Source organism: Dermochelys coriacea, chromosome 1 (assembly GCF_009764565.3).
Source record: "Dermochelys coriacea isolate rDerCor1 chromosome 1, rDerCor1.pri.v4, whole genome shotgun sequence".
Taxonomy (NCBI): Eukaryota; Metazoa; Chordata; order Testudines; family Dermochelyidae; genus Dermochelys; species Dermochelys coriacea.
Genome location: NC_050068.2, coordinates 192,109,371 through 192,131,558, shown reverse-complemented (window position 1 = coordinate 192,131,558; position 22,188 = coordinate 192,109,371). Strand labels below are relative to the sequence as shown.

The 22,188-nt window shown below is 43.5% G+C and overlaps 1 protein-coding gene and 1 long non-coding RNA gene across 2 annotated transcripts in view; both read left to right on the top strand.

Moving 5' to 3' along the window:
• The first annotated feature begins 225 nt into the window (after positions 1 to 225).
• LOC122457744 lies at positions 226 to 6,764 on the top strand. Its single transcript, XR_006277420.1, has 3 exons — positions 226 to 456; positions 5,826 to 5,948; positions 6,537 to 6,764. It is a non-coding gene; the product is annotated as an uncharacterized LOC122457744 (long non-coding RNA).
• A 9,804-nt stretch (positions 6,765 to 16,568) lies between these two features.
• PHLDB2 (pleckstrin homology like domain family B member 2) overlaps positions 16,569 to 22,188 on the top strand; it is a 114,226-nt gene continuing 108,606 nt past the window's right edge. The window contains exon 1 of the mRNA XM_043510427.1: positions 16,569 to 16,702. The gene's annotated coding sequence lies outside the window, so the exon portion shown is untranslated. The remainder of the gene's footprint in view (positions 16,703 to 22,188) is intronic.

The window sequence follows — 22,188 nt, the reverse complement described above, 5'->3', positions numbered from 1 at the left end:
CAGGGTCTCCCCTGGGTCGGCAGCAGGGTCTGGAGGGAGCAGCCTGTGTCTGTCTCCCTCCCTGGTGCTGCCCCCACTGGGCAAAGGGCCCCGCCCTTTGTACTTCCAGTTCCACCCCTCCCCTTCCAGGGATTGGAGTACACTTGGTCTGGCCCCGCCCACTCAGGCTGAGAGGGTGCTTCTTTACCCTCTGGTTCGGAGGGAAGCCACCCTGGCCCCCTACAATGCTCAAGAACAACATTTTTTGGTACAGATTCATAACTTCTTATTGAAGACCTGTGTTACACTGGCTTTCATTTGAGACCTCACAGGCCAGTCTTTGGTGAACCAGAATGTACATAATAGAATCAGAAGATACCTGTACAGCTCTACATCCGCTTGTAAATTGGCATCAAGAAGTTCTTGGGTCACACCAGGATTGGTACAGATGGGTTAATTACAGAAGACCACAAAAAGGTAAGAAATGGAGTAAGTAAAAATTCAATCTGTAAACAACTGAAATTAGAGGACTTTCTAGTAGCAGCCTCTAAGATGCCTTGTGACAGGGAGATTATAAAATGTGAGGACACTTTTCTGGATTTACTGCTTTGCGGTTTTCTTAACCAGTTCCTGAGGCTTTTTGCCAGTCCAGATACACCTAACAATGGCCCCCTCTCTGCTTCCATGTAGTCAGGCATATGGAAAAAAAGTTGGTAGCATTTGTCAATATTCTAAAAATCATGGGACATCATTGTTTTTAAAAAGGATATTCTCTCAAAGGGGGAAGACCGGTCTTTCCCTGCAACCATTCAGTACCTGGCTATCTTGAAACTCACGCTTTATTCAAAAATCTATGCAAAATGCTATAATCTAGATTCCTGTCATTCTAAATACATACACATCCTGTTTAGCCAATTACAATGGAAAATTAGGAGAAGCTGAAAGCAGAGCCTCTGATCCTACTGAAGTTAATACTAAATGTAGAAAAAGTGCTGAACTTAATAGTGGGAGATAACTGATAGAAGAAAGGCCCTGGCTTTGTAATTTAAAAGCAGCAAATCACTGTGTGGCCAAAAGTGTAGTTAATTATATTATTGTCCCTTTTTGTCCCAAATAGTTCTCCAATATTTAAGGCCCTGCTGGGTTGTTTCCATTAGAAGGAGAAATTCATGATAGGAGTCAGGTCTCCTTTTTGGTGCAATCCCATTAATTTACATATACATTTATATTTACATATAAATAGTCCCTTTCCCTGAACTCAGAAGTAACACATAGGAAGCAGTTTCCTTGTCCAGAAATCCAAGTCTGCCTTTCCAGTGAGTACTCTGCCCAGAAGACGCTCTGTCTTTCATTTTCCTTCCAAGGACTTGTTCATCATTCCGAGTAGCAGCTGTGTTAGTCTGTATACGCAAAAAGAAAAGGAGTACTTGTGGCACCTTAGCGACTAACAAATTTATTTGAGCATAAGCTTTTGTGAGCTACAGCTCATTTCATCAGATACATCTGATGATGATACAAGTGAGTTGTAGCTCACGAAAGCTTATGCTCAAATAAATTTGTTAGTCGCTAAGGTGCCACAAGTACTCCTTTTCTTTTTGTTTGTTTCTCTTCCTGTCTGGAAGCATTCTCTTTGCTTTCTGGTTGCTTTCTTTCTCTCACACAGACACACAGAGGTGTAATCAATCAATGCTCCAGTCTCTGTATTTGCAGTCAGTGCCCAGGGAAACTTTTCAGTCCACATATCTTAGATTCTGCTGAGGCCTGACCATACTGGCTAGTGCCTTCAGGGATGGTGGCATCTATTGTTTAAGCTATTGTGACATAAAAGGGCATTTAATTGCTCCTTCCATTTAGCGAGAATTAAAGGAACTTAATACACATATCTACTTTAACCATATCTGTGACTGATGGCAACCATTCACACTTTCCAGCATAACACATCCACTAATAGTTGACTGAAGATAATGTGACAGAAAATAAGCTGCTGTCTTCACTCTGTTGATCGCATGCACCAATAGGCAGGTGAGGCAATCAATCCTTGAGACTAGGAAAGACTCTCTGGAGATTCAGATGATTTGCCAAAAATAGAAACATCGGAATTTGGGGTTCCAAAAATGAGTTTCCTAGCACATATTGGTTACCCTTTGGAAACATCAGCCAATAATCTATTATACAGAAAAACAGGGTTCAAGCTAAAGTACTTGCACCATTTTTCCCTTTCTTTGCATCAATATGTAAGAATCTTGGCTATTGCAACATGACTTGTGATTTGGACCATATGGGTCTGAGAACCAGGTGGAACACAGATTGGGCATAAAATGAGAAAAGAGGGGAACAATGAACAATTGTTTTTTTTTTTTCTTTTTAATGTTATGAGTAAAGAACGACGTACATGAACATTGTCATACCAGCCATTATCAGCAGCAGCGCTGGGCAAACTATTCACAGTGAACAATTCACTCAGTGAATATAGCCTTTTAAAATATTTGTTTATCCACAAACAGACTCTGCTCTTTACAAATGTGTTACTGATAATTATTCAACGTATGGTTTATGGAACCATATTTTCTTATTAAATGCTAAAGAACTATTTGCTGTGACAGGGACTTCCAAGTATTCACTATCTGTCATTTGTGCTGTGAGTTGTCATCTAAATCATTGGTTCTCAACCAGGGTTATGCATACCCGTCAAGGTACACAGAGCTCTTCCAGGGGGTACATCAACTCATCTAGATATTTGCCTAGTTTTACACAACAGGCTATATAAAAACACTAGTGAAGTCAGTACAACCTAAATTTCATATAGAGAGAATGAGAAAGTAAGCAATTTTTTAGTACTAGTGAGCTGTGACACATTTTGTATTTTTATGTCTGATTTTGTAAGCCAGTAGTTTTTAAGTGGAGGTGAAACAAAGGTGAAGACAAATCAGACTCCTGAAATGAGCACAGTACTCTGGAAAGGTTGAGAACCCCTGACCTAAATCACATACTATCATTTCTGTTCCCTGATTGCATGATTCCCATGCTCACTTAGAGCTTTCAGAGTGGTTGCTGTATCACTTCCTTAGTAAATATTTGTTCACATACATATTTGCTTTCTGTTTCCATTAACATTACTACAAATGACGTTTGCAGAAATTGAATACAAGAGGTTGCAAATTCTGAGAAAGAGGCTTTTTGGCTTTATTTAACTGAGTATACAGAATAATTTGTTTAGGTATTTACTCAGCCTTAATGACCTGTACTGACATCTCCAGCTTTGCTAAATGCCATCCACATGCCTCAACAGGTGGGGGAACTTGATTAGGCCAGTGATGAAAGGGAACTGTCCCAGCAGCAAGAGAAGGAGACACTCACTGAGGAACACCAGGTCGCTCCTCTCTCATCAGAGTCTCTGGTACCCATTGACTAGCTAGGGGGAAGGGGTTGCTGATTGGCCAGCGTTCCCCAGCTCCCAGGATTTAACCTGCAGTGGGAACCAGGTGGAGCCTCTTTTGGCTCCATTCCAGAAGCCCTACCCTGAACTAGGAATGAGAACCTGGCCTGACAGATGCTCTGGGTCTAACCAATAGCCTGTTGTGGTGGGATCAGGAAGGATTTTTTTTCTTTCATAGTCCAATTGGCACAGGACCAGGGAGTTTTACACCTTCCTTGCAGTACCTTTGAGTCACAGTGGGATAAGTAGGAACGTGATTTGTATCTAACTGAGGTACTTGGGTTGAGTTGTTAATTCATCATGACTTGTGGCCAGTTACCTGTGCAGTTAAAAGAATAAAATGAACAGTTCCCAGAGGTAAAAGACCTGGGATTTTGGAGATGGGCCTTGGGCACCTAGGATTGTTATACCAATAAAATAAAAACCAGCAGGATCTTATTAAAGGGGGAAAAGGCAAAATGCCACATTTATTGTGAATACAGAAAGAATCATATTAAGCAGTTAGTTATAGCTATAACATTCCATTCAATTTCATATTTATTCACACATTCATTCATACACACACACAGGTTCTGCAAGGTTGTTATCATAGTTACCAGCCTTTACAGTTGCTCATGCCAAGCCACTGGCCAGGTGGCCTGGACATGAGGACGGAGCAGGGCCTTGTCAGATGCTCATATGACGCTCCTGGAAGTTGGTTTGCAGAATCAGACCCCAAAGTTCTCACTTTCTAGAGTCCATTTTTATAAGAATTTCTTCCTAAGGAAGTCTATGGGAATTGCTTCATCATGCTGTTGCTGAATCAATCAGCAGATAGCACATTCCTGACTGCTCCGTGCTGCCTGTGTTATCTTGTTCTTCAGTTCTCCCATCCTTGAGGCTGTTGGGTGGATTCCAGATTCCCGGGGGGGGGGGTGTCGTCCTCTGGTTATTTCCACTTGACGCCTTCTTCAGCTGATGGACACTGGATTTTTAGGCTGGCACCTCCCTGATCTTTCAGTTATTATCCACACCAAGCATCCATCCACATTCATCCTCTATCTCTATTTTAATTACAATTGTTAACAAAGCGAAATGAATACAACAAAAGGGCGGGGAGACTCTGGGTGCTGTTTCTGTTGTTAGAGTATTGCTTTGAGTCTCTCTCTGTGTGAGTAGTTTTTGTTACAACGAATTGCTTTGAGAACAGACTCTGTCTTAGAATGTACTAACACAATTAGTAGCTTGCAAGTTTCACACACAGAGGGAGAGAAACAGTACCAAAAACCAAGTGACTTCTTAATTAGTAATCCCCTGGAATTTAAACTATGGGGAATCAAACTCATTTGTGATTTTAATACAGAACTTCTCTAATATGATCCATCAGGATAGGGTGAGAACTTTTGGCCTTTGCAAGTTGAGGTCAGATCCTGTGGCTGTCGCAGGCCAAGGTCCTCACTTCTCAGCACCCTCTGTTCCCCTTTCGGGGGGAATATGGGGAGGCTGCTAGGACTCAAAGTGCTGAGTTCTGGGGGTAGACTGAGAATAACCCATGCTGAATTAAGGGTTGTATGGCAAGGAGCATAGGTGCTGGAACTTGGGGTGCTGCTGAACCCACTGGCTTGAAGTGGTTCCCATTATATACAGCAGAGGTTCTCAAACTGGGGATTGGGACCCCTCAGGGGGTGATGAGGTTATTACATGGGGGGTCGCGAGCTGCCACCTTCCACCCCAAACCCCGCTTTGCCTCCAGCATTTATAATGGTGTTAAATACATTAAAAAGTGTTTTTAATTCATAAGGAGGGTCGCACTCAGAGACTTGCTATGTGAAAGGGGTCACCAGTACAAAAGTTTGAGAATCAATGATATACAGTGTTTACAGTTTGGTTCAATGGCTCTCAGCACCCCCACTAAAAAAATTGTTCCAGCACCCCTGTTATGGAGCCCTGTAACCCCTGCACTGGAACCAATTAAATGCTTGTTATAGGACAGGATGGGTGATAGGTAAGTAGTGCCCTCTCCCCTGTGTTAAAGTTTAATAAAAGTTGCAGCCTGCTGCTGCTGCTTAATTTCATGTATGTGACTGGCCTCATTTTGCCACTGCATCCACATCAGTTGGACCATGTAGTAAACTGGGATCTTTACAGCAGCAAACCTATGGCGGAATTAGTTTTTTTTGCCTCTTGAAGTGTCTCTGTGTTTTCCTCTTGGTATAATAAAGAGCTGTGTAACTATGTATTTATATAGAGCGAAGCAGTCATGCAGCTGTTAAAATTAGTGGCAGATCTCAATTTTCTCAGGATTTGCACTGCATGCCAAGAAATCAGCTTTAATTCCTTCTCCCTCTTGTCCCAATGCAGACTTCTATAACATTAATGCCAGAAGCATGAAGTAATGTTTAACAGAAACTTGCTGCATTTTAACTTTCAGAAATCTTGGCAGTGTATCTAGAAATGAAGAAGGTGTGTGGGGGCTGGAACTTCCACTTGGAGAAGAAGAGAGCTGTAAAACTGAAGCATTCGACATAAATGTACACTTTTCCTCCATAAACTTGTAAGTCCTAAAAGCAAGTTAACAATTAAATAACTCAGAAGTAAAATTACCATATGGATCCACTACTGACCTTTTTCCTTTTTATATTTCTTAATCATTTGGCTTATAATGGTAACTACTGCTTTTAGTGGGGCTGATTTCACATAGCTGCTGAAAATATATATACTTTTAGCATTGCCAAGATAATTTATTTCTCATCCTTTTCAAAGGATTTGTTTTTTCACTGCTTAGAATAAACCTCAGGGAGTGTGAAATGGTTTTCTTACCAGTTCTCTCCTCTGTGCTCTCTCTCCCCTCCGGCATGCACACACGCTTGGTGCTCTGCTGTGGTGTTGTAAGGTTGCTCATGAGTGCTGAGTTAATGTTTTGAGGAACAAAAACTAGTCAGGTTAGGAAAAATATGCATGCGATTTTGCAACCAGGTCCGAAGAAAGGAAGAGAAGCCATTCATGGCTTCCCTTTTCAGATTTCGGTGTCCTTTAAAGTAAAAATTGTACAACATTGTATATATTAAAAAATCTTATTTGTTAAAAGTTGCCATGTCTTAATTTCTTGTGATATTCTGGATTATTTTATTGCTTCCTTTAGGCTGAATTCTAGGTTAGGTGGTGAGAATTTCATTTACAGTGTGTAGAATCATGGCCCTTGGTATGAACTGGATCAGAAAGAATATACCGACTTCCTGTGTACACAATCTGCACAGCCTGCAAGTAGACCCGAGAAGATTGTTCACTGGAGTGTGCTGACATGTTGCCACTTAAAGCTTCAACTATTGAACAAAGTGGAGAGTAAGAAAAGCTAGTCTCTGTAAGTCCCTGGAGGTAAGTACCTTAGAATCTTCACTGGTAATATGCTTACACTCCCTGCAGTAAGCGCTGATTCCCCTTTGATAACAGGCTTCCTCCTTGTGGGTGCGAGATGAGGATCTAGGGACACCCTGTTGCTCTCACAGATAGAGATTCCCAATAATCAAGTGATGCAGTAGTGCTAAAGGAAGGACCAGTTATTCAGGGTGCATCCCTGACAATGTTACAAAGGTGTTTTACATAAGTGTTGAATGGGAAACTGCATTGTATTCCCACGGTTATTGTGGGAACCACAACTGTGAAATGGCTCTTATATAACTCCATTATACCTGGAATGGGTCTCAGTGTCCCACATGCTCAGAGCAGGAAGGGCCCTGATCAGAGGAAGAGAAGAACAGGATCCTTCTGAGCCTGGCACTACATTTCCCTGGTGACAGGTATGTTCAGGAAAGGAGCTTTACATGTGGTGTCTTCCCTTCACATGCCAGCAGGATGCCAGTTTCAGAAGTTGGCCTTGTCCTTCAATTGATTAAAGAGTGGGCACAGGTTAGAAGCTGGCTTCTCCCCTCTCCCCCCCAGCCCTAACTAGTTAGAAAATTGGTAGGAAATGCTCCTCCTCCTTTCCCTCTTCCCCAATATGGTCTGGCAGAGCCTGCATTTGTTTCCGGCTTTTGTTGAGGAGGTGGGCTGAGACCTGTGAGGTAATTAGATGGTGTGTGGTTATTACCTTGGCTGAGGGTTATTTTAGTCTTAGTTAGTTTTACATGGGACACTCGTGTGTATTCTGGGTGTTTGTCCTTTGCTTTTTAATATATTGGATGTTTGTGAAAGCACTAAGAGTGGTGGAGGTGAGTGATTAATTTATGTGTTTGTTTTTGTTTTTAATGACCTCTATCAGGGAAAACACAAAATGCCTAAGATTGGAACATGACTCCAAAGTTTAGATGCTGCCAGACTTCAGGCTTTCTGAAATAAGAATCAGAATAAGAAAATGTTCTGAAAGTGAACCAATCTGAATTACAAGAGGGAACAAATTTCACTTTGGGGAACCATTTACCGAGACCTCCCACGCTCCCTCATGAGTGCACATTTAAAGGCTGTCAGCAAAAGCACGTCAGCTGATCTGTAGGATGGTGCACATCATCAATAGACTACTAGAGGGACTTTTATTTTCACTTCAATTAAAACACAAAACGCTCAAAACAAAGAGGATTAAGTGTTTAGTGATGATCTTTTCTGTTTCCCAATGGAGGTATGTTGCATATTGTGTCATGCCTCTTGGCTCCTTACAGATTAATTTACTCCCAATTTCATCTGAATGAGCTGGAGGGAGGGAAAGGAATGAGTCACAAGTAATTTCTGCATAGGCAGGAACGCAGATCAGCATCTAACCTAATACAGGGCTCTGTGTTACATAAAATGGTTAGAAAACAGAAGTGTGATCTTGGAAGCAGAGAAAATTAGGCATGGGGAGAGAATGGGGAAGAGATCAGCTGGCTGGAGGCAGCCACCTGGGAGCTGGTTGCAAAACTGATAGAGGAATGAGGGTCAAATGGTTAGGACAAAAAGAAAAGGAGTACTTGTGGCACCTTAGAGACTAACAAATTTATTAGAACATAAGCTTTCGTGAGCTACAGCTCACTTCATCGGATGCATTTGGTGGAAAAAACAGAGGGGAGATTGATATGTACACACACAGAGAACATGAAACAATGAGTTTATCATACACACTGTAAGGAGAAAAAAGAAAAGGAGTACTTGTGGCACCTTAGAGACTAACAAATTTATTAGAGCATAAGCTTTCGTGAGCTACAGCTCACTTCATCGGATGCATTTGGTGGAAAGGAGAGTGATCACTTAAGATAAGCCATCACCAGCAGCGGGGGGGGGCGGGGGGAGGAGGAAAACCTTTCATGGTGACAAGCAAGGTAGGCTATTTCCAGCAGTTAACAAGAATATCTGAGGAACAGTGGGGGGTGGGGTGGGGGGAGAAATAACATGGGGAAATAGTTTTACTTTGTGTAATGACTCATCCATTCCCAGTCTCTATTCAAGCCTAAGTTAATTGTATCCAGTTTGCAAATTAATTCCAATTCAGCAGTCTCTTGTTGGAGTCTGTTTTTGAAACTATTTTGTTGAAGGAAAGCCACTCTTAGGTCTGTAATTGCGTGACCAGAGAGATTGAAGTGTTCTCCAACTGGTTTTTGAATGTTATAATTCTTGATGTCTGATTTGTGTCCATTCATTCTTTTACGTAGAGACTGTCCAGTTTGGCCAATGTACATGGCAGAGGGGCATTGCTGGCACATGATGGCATATATCACATTGGTAGATGCGCAGGTGAACGAGCCTCTGATAGTGTGGCTGATGTGATTAGGCCTTATGATGGTATCCCCTGAATAGATATGTGGACAGAGTTGGCAACGGACTTTGTTGCAAGGATAGGTTCCTGGGTTAGTGGTTCTGTTGTGTGGTGTGTGGTTGCTGGTGAGTATTTGCTTCAGATTGGGGGGCTGTCTGTAAGCAAGGACTGGTCTGTCTCCCACGATCTGAGAGAGTGATGGCTCGTCCTTCAGGATAGGTTGTAGATCCTTGATGATGCATTGGGGAGGTTTTAGTTGGGGGCTGAAGGTGATGGCTAGTGGCGTTCTGTTATTTTCTTTGTTGGGCCTGTCCTGTTGTAGGTGACTTTTGGGTACTCTTCTGGCTCTGTCAATCTGTTTCTTCACTTCAGCAGGTGGGTATTGTAGTTGTAGAAATGCATGATAGAGATCTTGTAGGTGTTTGTCTCTGTCTGAGGGGTTGGAGCAAATGCGGTTATATTGTTATATATTGACAACGGATCGTGTGGTATGATCTAGATGAAAGCTAGAGGCATGTAGGTAGGAATAGCGGTCAGTAGGTTTCCGATATAGGGTGGTGTCCATCTGTTTGCTTTTGGAGAGGAAGATGATGTCTGTCTGTATCTGTATGAGTTTTTTCATGAAATTGACAGATTTCCACTCTATACGGCTAAATTCAGTGGCTTGCATAATGACAGGTTTCAGAGTAGCAGCCGTGTTAGTCTGTATTCGCAAAAAGAAAAGGAGTACTTGTGGCACCTTAGAGACTAACCAATTTATTAGAGCATAAGCTTTCGTGAGCTACAGCTCACTTCATCGGATGCATTTGGTGGAAAAAACAGAGGGGAGATTGATATACACACACAGAGAACATGAAACAATGGGTTTAAGACAGTAGCCTATCCTCAAAACACCTGGGTTCAACTCCTAGCTCTCCCTAGACCTTGGGCAAATCACTTAATCTGTGCCTCGCATACTCTGTAGGAGTGTTTCTCTACCTAGTGTGATGATAAAATACATTAAAGATTGTGATGCACTTCGATACTATAGTGATAGTTACAAGTCAGGGGACCAGAAAATTGCCGCAGTTGGACAGACATACAATACAGAGGGACCTCCAATAAGACCACTGACATGGCTGAACGTGGCCTGGTGAGACATGTGGACCTATATTTCATTGCACTCTAGTAGATTGATGGACTAGAAGATTACCAATGGGCCAAAGGTTGACCTTGTGCCCATCTACTGGATTTGGAATTAAGAATAACTGAGTTAATCTTTCTGAGCCATTGTAATTACTATATTTGAACCACTTCTTTTTCTGCTGGTCCTAGCAAAGAAAATTCATACTTCCTAGACATGAGTGATTGTTGACCAAAGACCTGTTTGTAAAGCCCGGTCCCTGGAGTGCCTACAAGCTGGCAGTTCATGCTACCAAATATCTAAAAGATACTCATGTACAACAAAATTTAGTGACATCCTGCACTGAGGTTCGGTACAGTATCAAAGCTTGATTAATTGAACCATCAGTAAGGCTACAATTTTGTCAGGAAAGATGTGCAAGACCTCCATGGCAGCTGGGAGTTTCAGGGTCCTTCTGCCCTCTGCAGCAGCAGGAAGCTGCGGCAGCAGGGTTACCCCGCAGCTCCTGGCTCCATGGGAGGCACGGGGACCCTGCAACTCCTTGCCACCTGCAGGCTGGGGGGTACCTGGTAGTTCCCCGCTGCCATGGCAGCAACGGGACCCCCACAGCTCCCTGCTGCCCTCTGCTGTCACAGGCGGCAAGGGGATCCTTGCAGCACCCCACCACTGTGGGCAGCAGGAGGATCGCCGCAGTTCTCCCACCCCCTCTGTCGGGGACAGGGGGACCTCCAGAGCTCCCAGTCTGGGTGGAGGGGGAACCTGAAGCTCCCAGCCATCCTGCAGCTGCCCAAAGGTTTCCCATTTTGTAATGAGATGTTTCAGAGTAGCAGCCGTGTTAGTCTGTATTCGCAAAAAGAAAAGGAGTACCGGTGGCACCTTAGAGACTAACAAATTTATTAGAGCATAAGCTTTCGTGAGCTACAGCTCACTTCATCGGATGCATTTGGTGGAAAAAACAGAGGAGAGATTTATATACACACACACAGAGAACATGAAACAATGGGTTTATCATACACACTGTAAGGAGAGTGATCACTTAAGATAAGCCATCACCAGCAGCAGGGGGGGGAAAGGAGGAAAACCTTTCATGGTGACAAGCAAGGTAGGCTAATTCCAGCAGTTAACAAGAATATCAGAGGAACAGTGGGGGGTGGGGTGGGAGGGAGAAATACCAGGGGGAAATAGTTTTACTTTGTGTAATGACTCATCCATTCCCAGTCTCTATTCAAGCCTAAGTTAATTGTATCCAGTTTGCAAATTAATTCCAATTCACAGGCTCTCGTTGGAGTCTGTTTTTGAAGCTTTTTTGTTGAAGTATAGCCACTCTAAGATCTGTGATCGAGTGACCAGAGAGATTGAAGTGTTCTCCAACTGGTTTTTGAATGTTATAATTCTTGACGTCTGATTTATGTCCATTCATTCTTTTACGTAGAGACTGTCCAGTTTGGCCAATGTACATGGCAGAGGGGCATTGCTGGCACATGATGGCATATATCACATTGGTAGATGCGCAGGTGAACGAGCCTCTGATAGTGTGGCTGATGTGATTAGGCCCTATGATGGTATCCCCTGAATAGATATGTGGACAGAGTTGGCAACGGGCTTTGTTGCAAGGATAGGTTCCTGGGTTAATGGTTCTGTTGTGTGGTGTGTGGTTGCTGGTGAGTATTTGCTTCAGATTGGGGGGCTGTCTGTAAGCAAGGACTGGTCTATCTCCCAAGATCTGAGAGAGCGATGGCTCGTCCTTCAGGATAGGTTGTAGATCCTTGATGATGCGTTGGAGAGGTTTTAGTTGGGGGCTGAAGGTGATGGCTAGTGGCGTTCTGTTGTTTTCTTTGTTGGGCCTGTCCTGTAGTAGGTGACTTCTGGGTACTCTTCTGGCTCTGTCAATCTGTTTCTTCACTTCAGCAGGTGGGTATTGTAGTTGTAGGAATGCATGATAGAGATCTTGTAGGTGTTTGAGGGGTTGGAGCAAATGGGGTTATATCGTAGCGCTTGGCTGTAGACAATGGATCGAGTGGTATGATCTGGATGAAAGCTAGAGGCATGTAGGTAGGAATAGCGGTCAGTAGGTTTCCGATATAGGGTGGTGGTTATGTGACCATCGCTTATTAGCACCGTAGTGTCCAGGAAGTGGATCTCTTGTGTGGACTGGTCCAAGCTGAGGTTGATGGTGGGATGGAAATTGTTGAAATCATGGTGGAATTCCTCAAGAGCTTCTTTTCCATGGGTCCAGATGATGAAGATGTCATCAATGTAGCGCAAGTAGAGTAGGGGCATTAGGGGACGAGAGCTGAGGAAGCGTTGTTCTAAGTCAGCCATAAAAATGTTGGCATACTGTGGGGCCATGCGGGTACCCATCGCAGTGCCGCTGATTTGAAGGTATACATTGTCACCAAATGTGAAATAGTTATGGGTCAGGACAAAGTCACAAAGTTCAGCCACCAGGTTAGCCGTGACAGTATCGGGGATACTGTTCCTGACGGCTCGTAGTCCATCTTTGTGTGGAATGTTGGTGTAGAGGGCTTCTACATCCATAGTGGCTAGGATGGTGTTTTTAGGAAGATCACCAATGGACTGTAGTTTCCTCAGGAAATCGGTGGTGTCTCAAAGATAGCTGGGAGCGCTGGTAACGAAGGGCCTGAGGAGGGAGTCTACATAGCCAGACAATCCTGCTGTCAGGGTGCCAATGCCTGAGATGATGGGGCGTCCAGGATTTCCAGGTTTATGGATCTTGGGTAGCAGATAGAATACCCCAGGTCGGGGCTCCAGGGGTGTGTCTGTGCGGATTTGTTCTTGTGCTTTTTCAGGGAGTTTCTTGAGCAAATGCTGTAGTTTCTTTTGGTAACTCTCAGTGGGATCAGAGGGTAATGGCTTGTAGAAAGTGGTGTTGGAGAGCTGCCTAGTAGCCTCTTGTTCATACTCCGACCTATTCATGATGACGACAGCACCTCCTTTGTCAGCCTTTTTGATTATGATGTCAGAGTTGTTTCTGAGGCTGTGGATGGCACTGTGTTCTGCATGGCTGAGGTTATGGGGTAAGCGATGCTGCTTTTCCACAATTTCAGCTCGTGCACGTCGGCGGAAGCAGTCTATGTAGAAATCCAGGCTGCTGTTTCGACCTTCAGGAGGAGTCCACCCAGAATCCTTCTTTTTGTAGTGTTGGCAGGAAGGTCTCTGTGGGTTAATATGTTGGTCAGAGGTGTGTTGGAAATATTCCTTGAGTCTGAGACGTCTAAAATAGGATTCTAGGTCACCACAGAACTGTATCATGTTCGTGGGGGTGGAGGGGCAAAAGGAGAGGCCCCGAGATAGGACAGATTCTTCTGCTGGGCTAAGAGTATAGTTGGATAGATTAACAATATTGCTGGGTGGGTTACAGGAACCATTGTTGTGGCCCCTTGTGGCATATAGTAGTGTTGTGGCATATAATCAGCGGCACTGCGATGGGTACCCGCATGGCCCCACAGTATGCCAACATTTTTATGGCTGACTTAGAACAACGCTTCCTCAGCTCTCGTCCCCTAATGCCCCTACTCTACTTGCGCTACATTGATGACATCTTCATCATCTGGACCCATGGAAAAGAAGCTCTTGAGGAATTCCACCATGATTTCAACAATTTCCATCCCACCATCAACCTCAGCTTGGACCAGTCCACACAAGAGATCCACTTCCTGGACACTACGGTGCTAATAAGCGATGGTCACATAACCACCACCCTATATCGGAAACCTACTGACCGCTATTCCTACCTACATGCCTCTAGCTTTCATCCAGATCATACCACTCGATCCATTGTCTACAGCCAAGCGCTACGATATAACCGCATTTGCTCCAACCCCTCAGACAGAGACAAACACCTACAAGATCTCTATCATGCATTCCTACAACTACAATACCCACCTGCTGAAGTGAAGAAACAGATTGACAGAGCCAGAAGAGTACCCAGAAGTCACCTACTACAGGACAGGCCCAACAAAGAAAACAACAGAACGCCACTAGCCATCACCTTCAGCCCCCAACTAAAACCTCTCCAACGCATCATCAAGGATCTACAACCTATCCTGAAGGACGAGCCATCACTCTCACAGATCTTGGGAGACAGACCAGTCCTTGCTTACAGACAGCCCCCCAATCTGAAGCAAATACTCACCAGCAACCACACACCACACAACAGAACCATTAACCCAGGAACCTATCCTTGCAACAAAGCCCGTTGCCAACTCTGTCCACATATCTATTCAGGGGATACCATCATAGGGCCTAATCACATCAGCCACACTATCAGAGGCTCGTTCACCTGCGCATCTACCAATGTGATATATGCCATCATGTGCCAGCAATGCCCCTCTGCCATGTACATTGGCCAAACTGGACAGTCTCTACGTAAAAGAATGAATGGACACAAATCAGACGTCAAGAATTATAACATTCAAAAACCAGTTGGAGAACACTTCAATCTCTCTGGTCACTCGATCACAGACCTAAGAGTGGCTATACTTCAACAAAAAAGCTTCAAAAACAGACTCCAACGAGAGACTGCTGAATTGGAATTAATTTGCAAACTGGATACAATTAACTTAGGCTTGAATAGAGACTGGGAATGGATGAGTCATTACACAAAGTAAAACTATTTCCCCCTGGTATTTCTCCCTCCCACCCCACCCCCCACTGTTCCTCTGATATTCTTAGGTTTCAGAGTAGCAGCCGTGTTAGTCTGTATTCTCAAAAAGAAAAGGAGTACTTGTGGCACCTTAGAGACTAACAAATTTATTAGAGCATAAGCTTTCGTGAGCTACAGCTCACTTATGCTTATGCTCTAATAAATTTGTTAGTCTCTAAGGTGCCACAAGTACTCCTTTTCTTTCTGATATTCTTGTTAACTGCTGGAATTAGCCTACCTTGCTTGTCACCATGAAAGGTTTTCCTCCTTTTCCCCCCCCTGCTGCTGGTGATGGCTTATCTTAAGTGATCACTCTCCTTACAGTGTGTATGATAAACCCATTGTTTCATGTTCTCTGTGTGTGTGTATATAAATCTCTCCTCTGTTTTTTCCACCAAATGCATCCGATGAAGTGAGCTGTAGCTCACGAAAGCTTATGCTCTAATAAATTTGTTAGTCTCTAAGGTGCCACCGGTACTCCTTTTCATTTTGTAATGGATATTTTTGGTAAAAGTGAGGGACAGGTCACTGGCTTCCATGAATTTTTCTTTATTGCCCGTGACCTGTCCATGACTTTGACTAAAAATATCCGTAACAAAATCTTAGTCCTAAAATCTGCCCACTCCCATACATGGAAGCATGCTCATTCTGGAAGGTGTGGGATGGAGTTCTTAATCTGATTAAGAGACACTGATACCCATATCCACATTAATGGATCAACTATCTGGTGACTCAAGAGGACCAGTTTCCAGCCTAAATGTTAGCAGAAATTCCTTAGATCACTGAAAGGCACCATTTCATTGTGGTAAATAATTGAGTTATTTATCTTGATGAAGACACTTTGATGTAACCACTTAGTATTGACAGAAAGTGAATTAACTGGTTAACTAATCAAATCTCTATCAGAATGATTCTGTAATAAAGCTAAACTTTACCAGCAGGGCAGTTGGTAGAAGAAGAATTGACACTATAATTGATTTGTGAAGCTGAACAAAACTTCACGGGAGTGGAAGGTAGGATTTGGCATAACAGACCACACACTGGCCTTCAAGTTCAAAATTCATCTCCAGAAGCTACCATCTACCACCTGATGATTCACAGGAATGTAAAACAAAACCACCTCCCCACCTTGCAGTAATGGACGTAGATCTAGTTAATTGTGTAAAGCTGTGCACCAGAAGAGGTGGGTGGAATTCCTTTCTCGACTCCTGCAGCATGATATTTTATCACCCTTAACTTACTTCAGTAGCTTTCTTGTAACAAATTGGGGAAGATTCAGCCCAAGTTACAGAGACACATCTATTGATTTGAACTTAAATTTAGATTGTTTTTCTTGTTGCTTGATAGAACTCTTTGTTGTATTATGACATAAATTATTGGGTGTTTTTATTAAGCTCACCATGACCAGTGTAATTTGTGAGTGCTTTTGTCAGCAGAAAAGTCCTATTAAATACAGTTTTCATAGTAGCAACTGTAGCTCATGAAAGCTTATGCTCAAATAAATTTGTTAGTTTCTAAGGTGCCACAAGAGGCACCTTTTCTTATTAAATACAGTGGTACTCCAAACTTGAAGTACTGGAAAAGGAATGCGGACTTTTTCTCAGCAAACAGTCATGAAGAGCCGTAAAATATTCTAACGTGTTTCAGTAACTAAGAGTATATAGTGAGTGTTTGCTCTCCAATCCAGCTCTCCTGTGTGGTGCTATGTGAATGACTTTGTGAATTTGTCATCAGTGTTACATGGGACTGACTGCGTAGTGTAGAGACAGTGAGGATGGGACGCCAAAGGCTACAAAGGTGAGAGACTGAAGGTATTTGATGCTTCAAGAAAAGTTGATTCTTAAGGCTTGTTTACACATGGAATTATTCCTGATTTAAACATTCCTGATTGATTCCATGTGTGGACATTCTCATTCTGGAATACTTATACGTTGTATAATCTGAGAGTACTTGACAGCTAGATTTTTTTCTGACTATACATGATGCCGTGCTTAGATCTACAATATCAAGTAAATGCACTCACTTATTTCCTTTGTGTGTGTAAATTCTATTTCAAAACAGCTGTCCTAGGGATGATTTTTGCTTTGCTATGTGTGCTTGTTGTCTAAGAGTGTGAGCAGGGGACTGTGAGCCAGCAAGTCACTCTATCAGTCTGTGCCTTGGAGATGGATTAAGTTACAATGAACTAAGGCCACTTTATTCTTGAATGAAAACATCCACGTGGGAAATATCTGGGGTGGTGTTAACGCTCTTTCATTTATGTATATTAACTTCATAACTTCAGCTCAGTGGTGCTCAAACTTATTTGATGACCCCCCCTTCTTTGTGTCTGTAGTCATTTAAGCCCCCACCCTACAAAGTACCTATACCGCCACCCAGCTCTGAAGGCAGAGTGGAAAGCAGCAGCAGCTGCCAGCCGGACGCCCAGCTCTGAAGGCAGCATCGCATCAGCAGGAGCACAGAAATAAGGGTGGAAATGTAAAAAGTTATATTTGTCAATATCACTTTTCACAGCAGACATAGCCCGCTATTACCACCCTTTTGCGCTGCTGCTGCTAGCCTGGGGCTGACAGCTGGAGCCTGCTACTTCCCCATGAGGGAGTGTGAGTGTGCGTGGAGAGCCTGAGCCCAGGTTGCGGGGCTCTGGCTCTCCCTTTTATCCCCCCCCTCCTGGGTGTACAGAGCCCTTCTGCATGAAACCCAGCCACCCACGGCTCACAGCCACAGATCTTAAAAGTACACAGCTTGGACCTGCCTTGACACATTTCCTCCTGCCCCTCCCTTAGGAGGTCCGCCATATAATTTAAGAACCGCTCCTTTAGTTGATTCATCTTAACTTTCCAGGTATGTCTGCACTGTAAACAGAGGTGTGACTGCAGCTTGAGCTAGCTTTGACCTAGCTAGTTCGAATAACAATCGCAGTGAAACCACACAGCACAAGCTATATACCCATGGTCCCAGACTGGCTTGCCGTGACTTCACTCACTGCTTTTGTTACTTGAGCTAGCTTGATACCAGTCAGCTCTGTGTTCTTGGGGAACCGGGGTGCAGTATCCAGCCCATTTGACTCATGAAAGACACGCCCCACCCCCCCAGCCTCTATTTAAACCAAAACGCATCAGAGAAAAAGCTTGCAGAGAGCAATGAAGAGGAGATGGGAGACACACATAGACCCGTCCTGACAAGGGTGACAAGATTAAGACATCTCCATTAGCATACAGAATGGAAAACGAAGACCACTCCCCTAGCCTCATCTGCATGAAAGATGGGACAGGGAGACATCTCAATTTGCATAAAGAATGGAGAACCGCACTGAACTATGGGACCAGAAAAGCAGGGACACACTGCATCATGGGAATCTCTGCTCCAGATGTTAATGAACCTACGCCTGCACACACCCTGCTCAGCAGTTATCAGATCAATTCAAGTAATAAATCCTTGATTGATATCCAAAATACTGAAGCAGCCTAGTCGCATTGTGAGCTCCCTGGAAGAAAACACCAGCCAGAGCCAAGAGTGATCAGCTCCTATTGTCTAGCCTAAAGAAAACCCTTGAGTCATCAGTTTACCTATAAACAAATCTAGTGTTCTCCCTAGAACCATTGTATTTTCTCTACAAAAATCCCTACTCACCCTCCAGTCAGGGTTCTGATGCTTAGACTCAAACTCTGCATTCCTCCCACTGGGACTCCATCACCTGACTGATCGTGCTGGGGGCTCTGCCAGTCTCCTATCTTTAGGACCCTGAGCTGCTACCATCACCTGGGAATCCCGACCAGTTCATGCTTCATGGAGTGATGAGATCCCCCCACCACCCCCGTTTTCCTTTCTGCCTCAGGTATTACCCTTTAATAATGGATGTTATGTTTGGTTTAGTCTCTCTTTGTATGATTACTATTATTCAATAAATAACCCTTATGGTTAAGTTGGGTGTTTCTCACTCTCTGAATTTTATTCGTTTGTGTCTTTAGCTTCTCCCATTTACTCTTCAGCAACTCTTCTTTTACTTAAGCTAAAAGATCCCTGTAGTGCCCAAAAATACTGTGGCGTTTGCTCATCAAGTTGGTTACTACCAGTACAATTATAACGTGAAAGTGGGATAGAGATGTGCTAAAATTGGAGCACATAAGTGGGGGGCAGCTGAGAGTGCTGCTCAACTCAGCCCATTGAGACCAGGAGCACATAAGGGTATCAGCTTGAAAAGTGCTGGTTAACCCAGCTCACTGAGCACAAGGACATATGAGAGGATCAGCTGAAGAGTGCTGATTGACCCAGTCTGCTCAGACTTGTGGTGTGTGTGCACGTGTGTGTGTGCGCGCATGTGTGCGTGCACAGGTTCATCTAGTTCTAGGGCTGGAAGAACCCAGCCCCAGGGAACCTAGGGCTTGCAGGATAGCTCCAGTGGGAGGGGACTTGCAGAAGGAAGGAGTAGAACTCCATATGAACACACAAATGACATAAGCAGCACATTAATAGAATTACAGCACCCTTCCCCCCCCCCCCAAAGAGTAACCCGAATAAATGAGCATACCCCAAAGTAACAGGCCCATCTGGTAACAAGCTAGATCAAAGCTACGTCAGGTAATGTCTACACATGCTGCAGTCACATCTCTGGTTGTGTCTCTGTAAAGACAAGCACTTAGGTTGTGTCTAAACTGCTCCACAGTTCTAACTATGTTGGTGTGATTAGCAGTGCTGCACTATAACTCTCCAGTGTGGATGCTGCGGGCAAGAATGAAAAGGTTCCTACTTTGCCTTAATATAGTCCTGAGGGAGGAGTACACCATTAACATGGAGTACAGACATTTTAGTTCGCAGCTGGAATGCTCACATGGGAGAGTTACAGAGAAGCACTTAGGTCCACACTGTTAATCACACTTTCATTGTCCAATGGCAGGGCAGTGTAGACAAGTGTCTTGGATAAATTGTAATGGAAGAATCATATTTTGCCTCAAAGTTCCACCTGAAGTATCCATTATGTACAGTTTTCATTGTTTCATGAACTAAGCGCTTGTGTGCTATTAATCTGCATTGGTTAACAGCTGCTGTGTTTCACTCCCGAGATGGTTGTAAGTGATCCCTCTATTACCCTTATTTACAACAAAGGTATCAAGAAGCTTCCTTAATGCTTGGACGAAAGATGAGCTAGAATGTTAGAAATGACTGAATAAAACATCTTTCATGAATGTTCACTATAAACTCACTTGGGCTGTACTTACTCCCCTGTAGTGTACGCTTTCTGCAAACATTGCAGCCCCTTAAGTTTTACTTGCATGAATTGTAATGGAAAGTAAACTTTTACTGGGCTCAGTTGCATACTCAGGGATAATGAATTTTAAATGCATGTGTGCAGGCACTCACCGTGGGAGTGCAAGTGGTAATGAATAGGATGTTGCTGTTGACACAGCACCGAGACAGAACTTTCCAAATCACAACTGAAACAAAAGCAGGTAAGAGATTAACGAGGAGCTGGAGTGACTCTTGGGTCCATTTAGAACTTTAAATGTATAGTTCTGATTCAAGCCTTCCTCCCCCTCCTCAAAACAGCAGTACTTTGGGTTCACTTTTCAAACTAGATTAAATATTTGAAGCTCTGTTACTTATGTTAGTTTATTCATTATCGATTTTTTTTTTTAAAAAAAAGTCCAAATAAATATTGATTTTAAAATGTACCCCTGGATCCTAAAACCTATCTGTCCACTTTGATGGCCCTTTCCGGTACAGTATCTGAGCACCAGCCATTACTTTACAAAAACATGCATTTTTTACTGTCTCCCTCTTCTGCCACCAAGAAACAGACTTCTGGTGCTTTTTTTTTTTTTTTTAAAGAACCAATTTTGTGAGAATGAAAGAAAGCCTATAGGTGCATTAGCCTGTGACTGTGACAACATTAACATTCATATTGATTCTAGCAGACAGCATGCCCTTGTCCATATTACATGATGGTAGGGTCTATCAGGCCATATTAGCCCCCTGCTGAAGACAATGGCACTCTGATGCCCCTTGCCTAAGGAAAACCCACTCATATGGGATACTAGCACAATTTAGTCTGCCAGAGGCCTGGAAGGGACAGGAGATGATACTGACCAGTAGGGATCCAACAGGCCAGTTAAGAAGCCTTGCCTGCTTTTTCAGAGAATCATGCTGGGTGAGAGTCTGTGACTCAGTGCTAACCCACAACCCCAGGGCCAGGATATGGCCTGGGCTTAAAGCACAGCTGCCTTTTATGTTTGTTTGTTCAAAGATGTGAATGGCCGGATTCTGAGTTGGTTAATTTTCAACCATTTACACATTTGTACACTGAGTTCACAGCATAGGCTGCCCTGCCCTGAACTGAGGCAGTACCATGCCCTGACACAAGGGGGCACAATGGGGTGTGCAGCACTGCTTACAGCATGTTTTTATTATTTTAATCATTTATACTATTTTCTTGTTTGACAGATGAGCAAAAACTGTTGGCCAAGTTCAACACCAATGGAAGGGAAAAAAAGCACCCAGCAGGCATTCACAGGAACCTCAAAGAGGAATAGGAGATTTGGGCTCTGGCTCACTGAAATCAATGTCAAAAGGCTTACGTTTTATATAAACTCCAGTGAACTTCAGCATGGCCGTGGGCCACATTTTAGGACTCCTTGGATTGTGTGTTGGGCATGCCTATTGTATATAGTCTGGACTCAAGGCATTAGGAGTGATTTTTAAAGTTTATATTATGGTACAGTAATGGTCTTAGCCAAATAAAATATCCTTTGTACCTTGCAAAGCATGAGCTAGATCCTAACTAACACTATTTCCAGTAATGGTGAGCACTTTTATATACTGTTTTACATCTGCAAAATACTGTATAAAAATCCACTAATCCTCACAGTCATTCCTCCCCTGCCAAAAAAAAAAAAAAATGTGTGGTAGGTAATGTGACTATCCCCTCTTTACTCATTGGGGAACAAACTGAAAGGCTAAGTGACAAGGCCGCACAGCAAGGACCAAGATCAGAATTCAGGGTACTTGTGAACCTGACAATGTACCAACTGAGTTTTCATTGCCAATGGCCACAATCCAGTCACTAGCCTCACTTTGTGTGCACGTTACCTTAGGGGAGGCCTCAACTTGGGACCCTGGCTTGTGTCTTCTCCAGCTCGTAGTTCAAGCAACTGAGCTTTCCACCAATTAGTAGCCTAGCTGGCCAAACCTAGCAGCAGCAGCCTGTACAGCTGTTACAGCAGGGCTGTGCCTCTTGAAGCATAGGGAAAGCTGCTTTTTCTGAAGCCTTAGGGCATGCAACACAG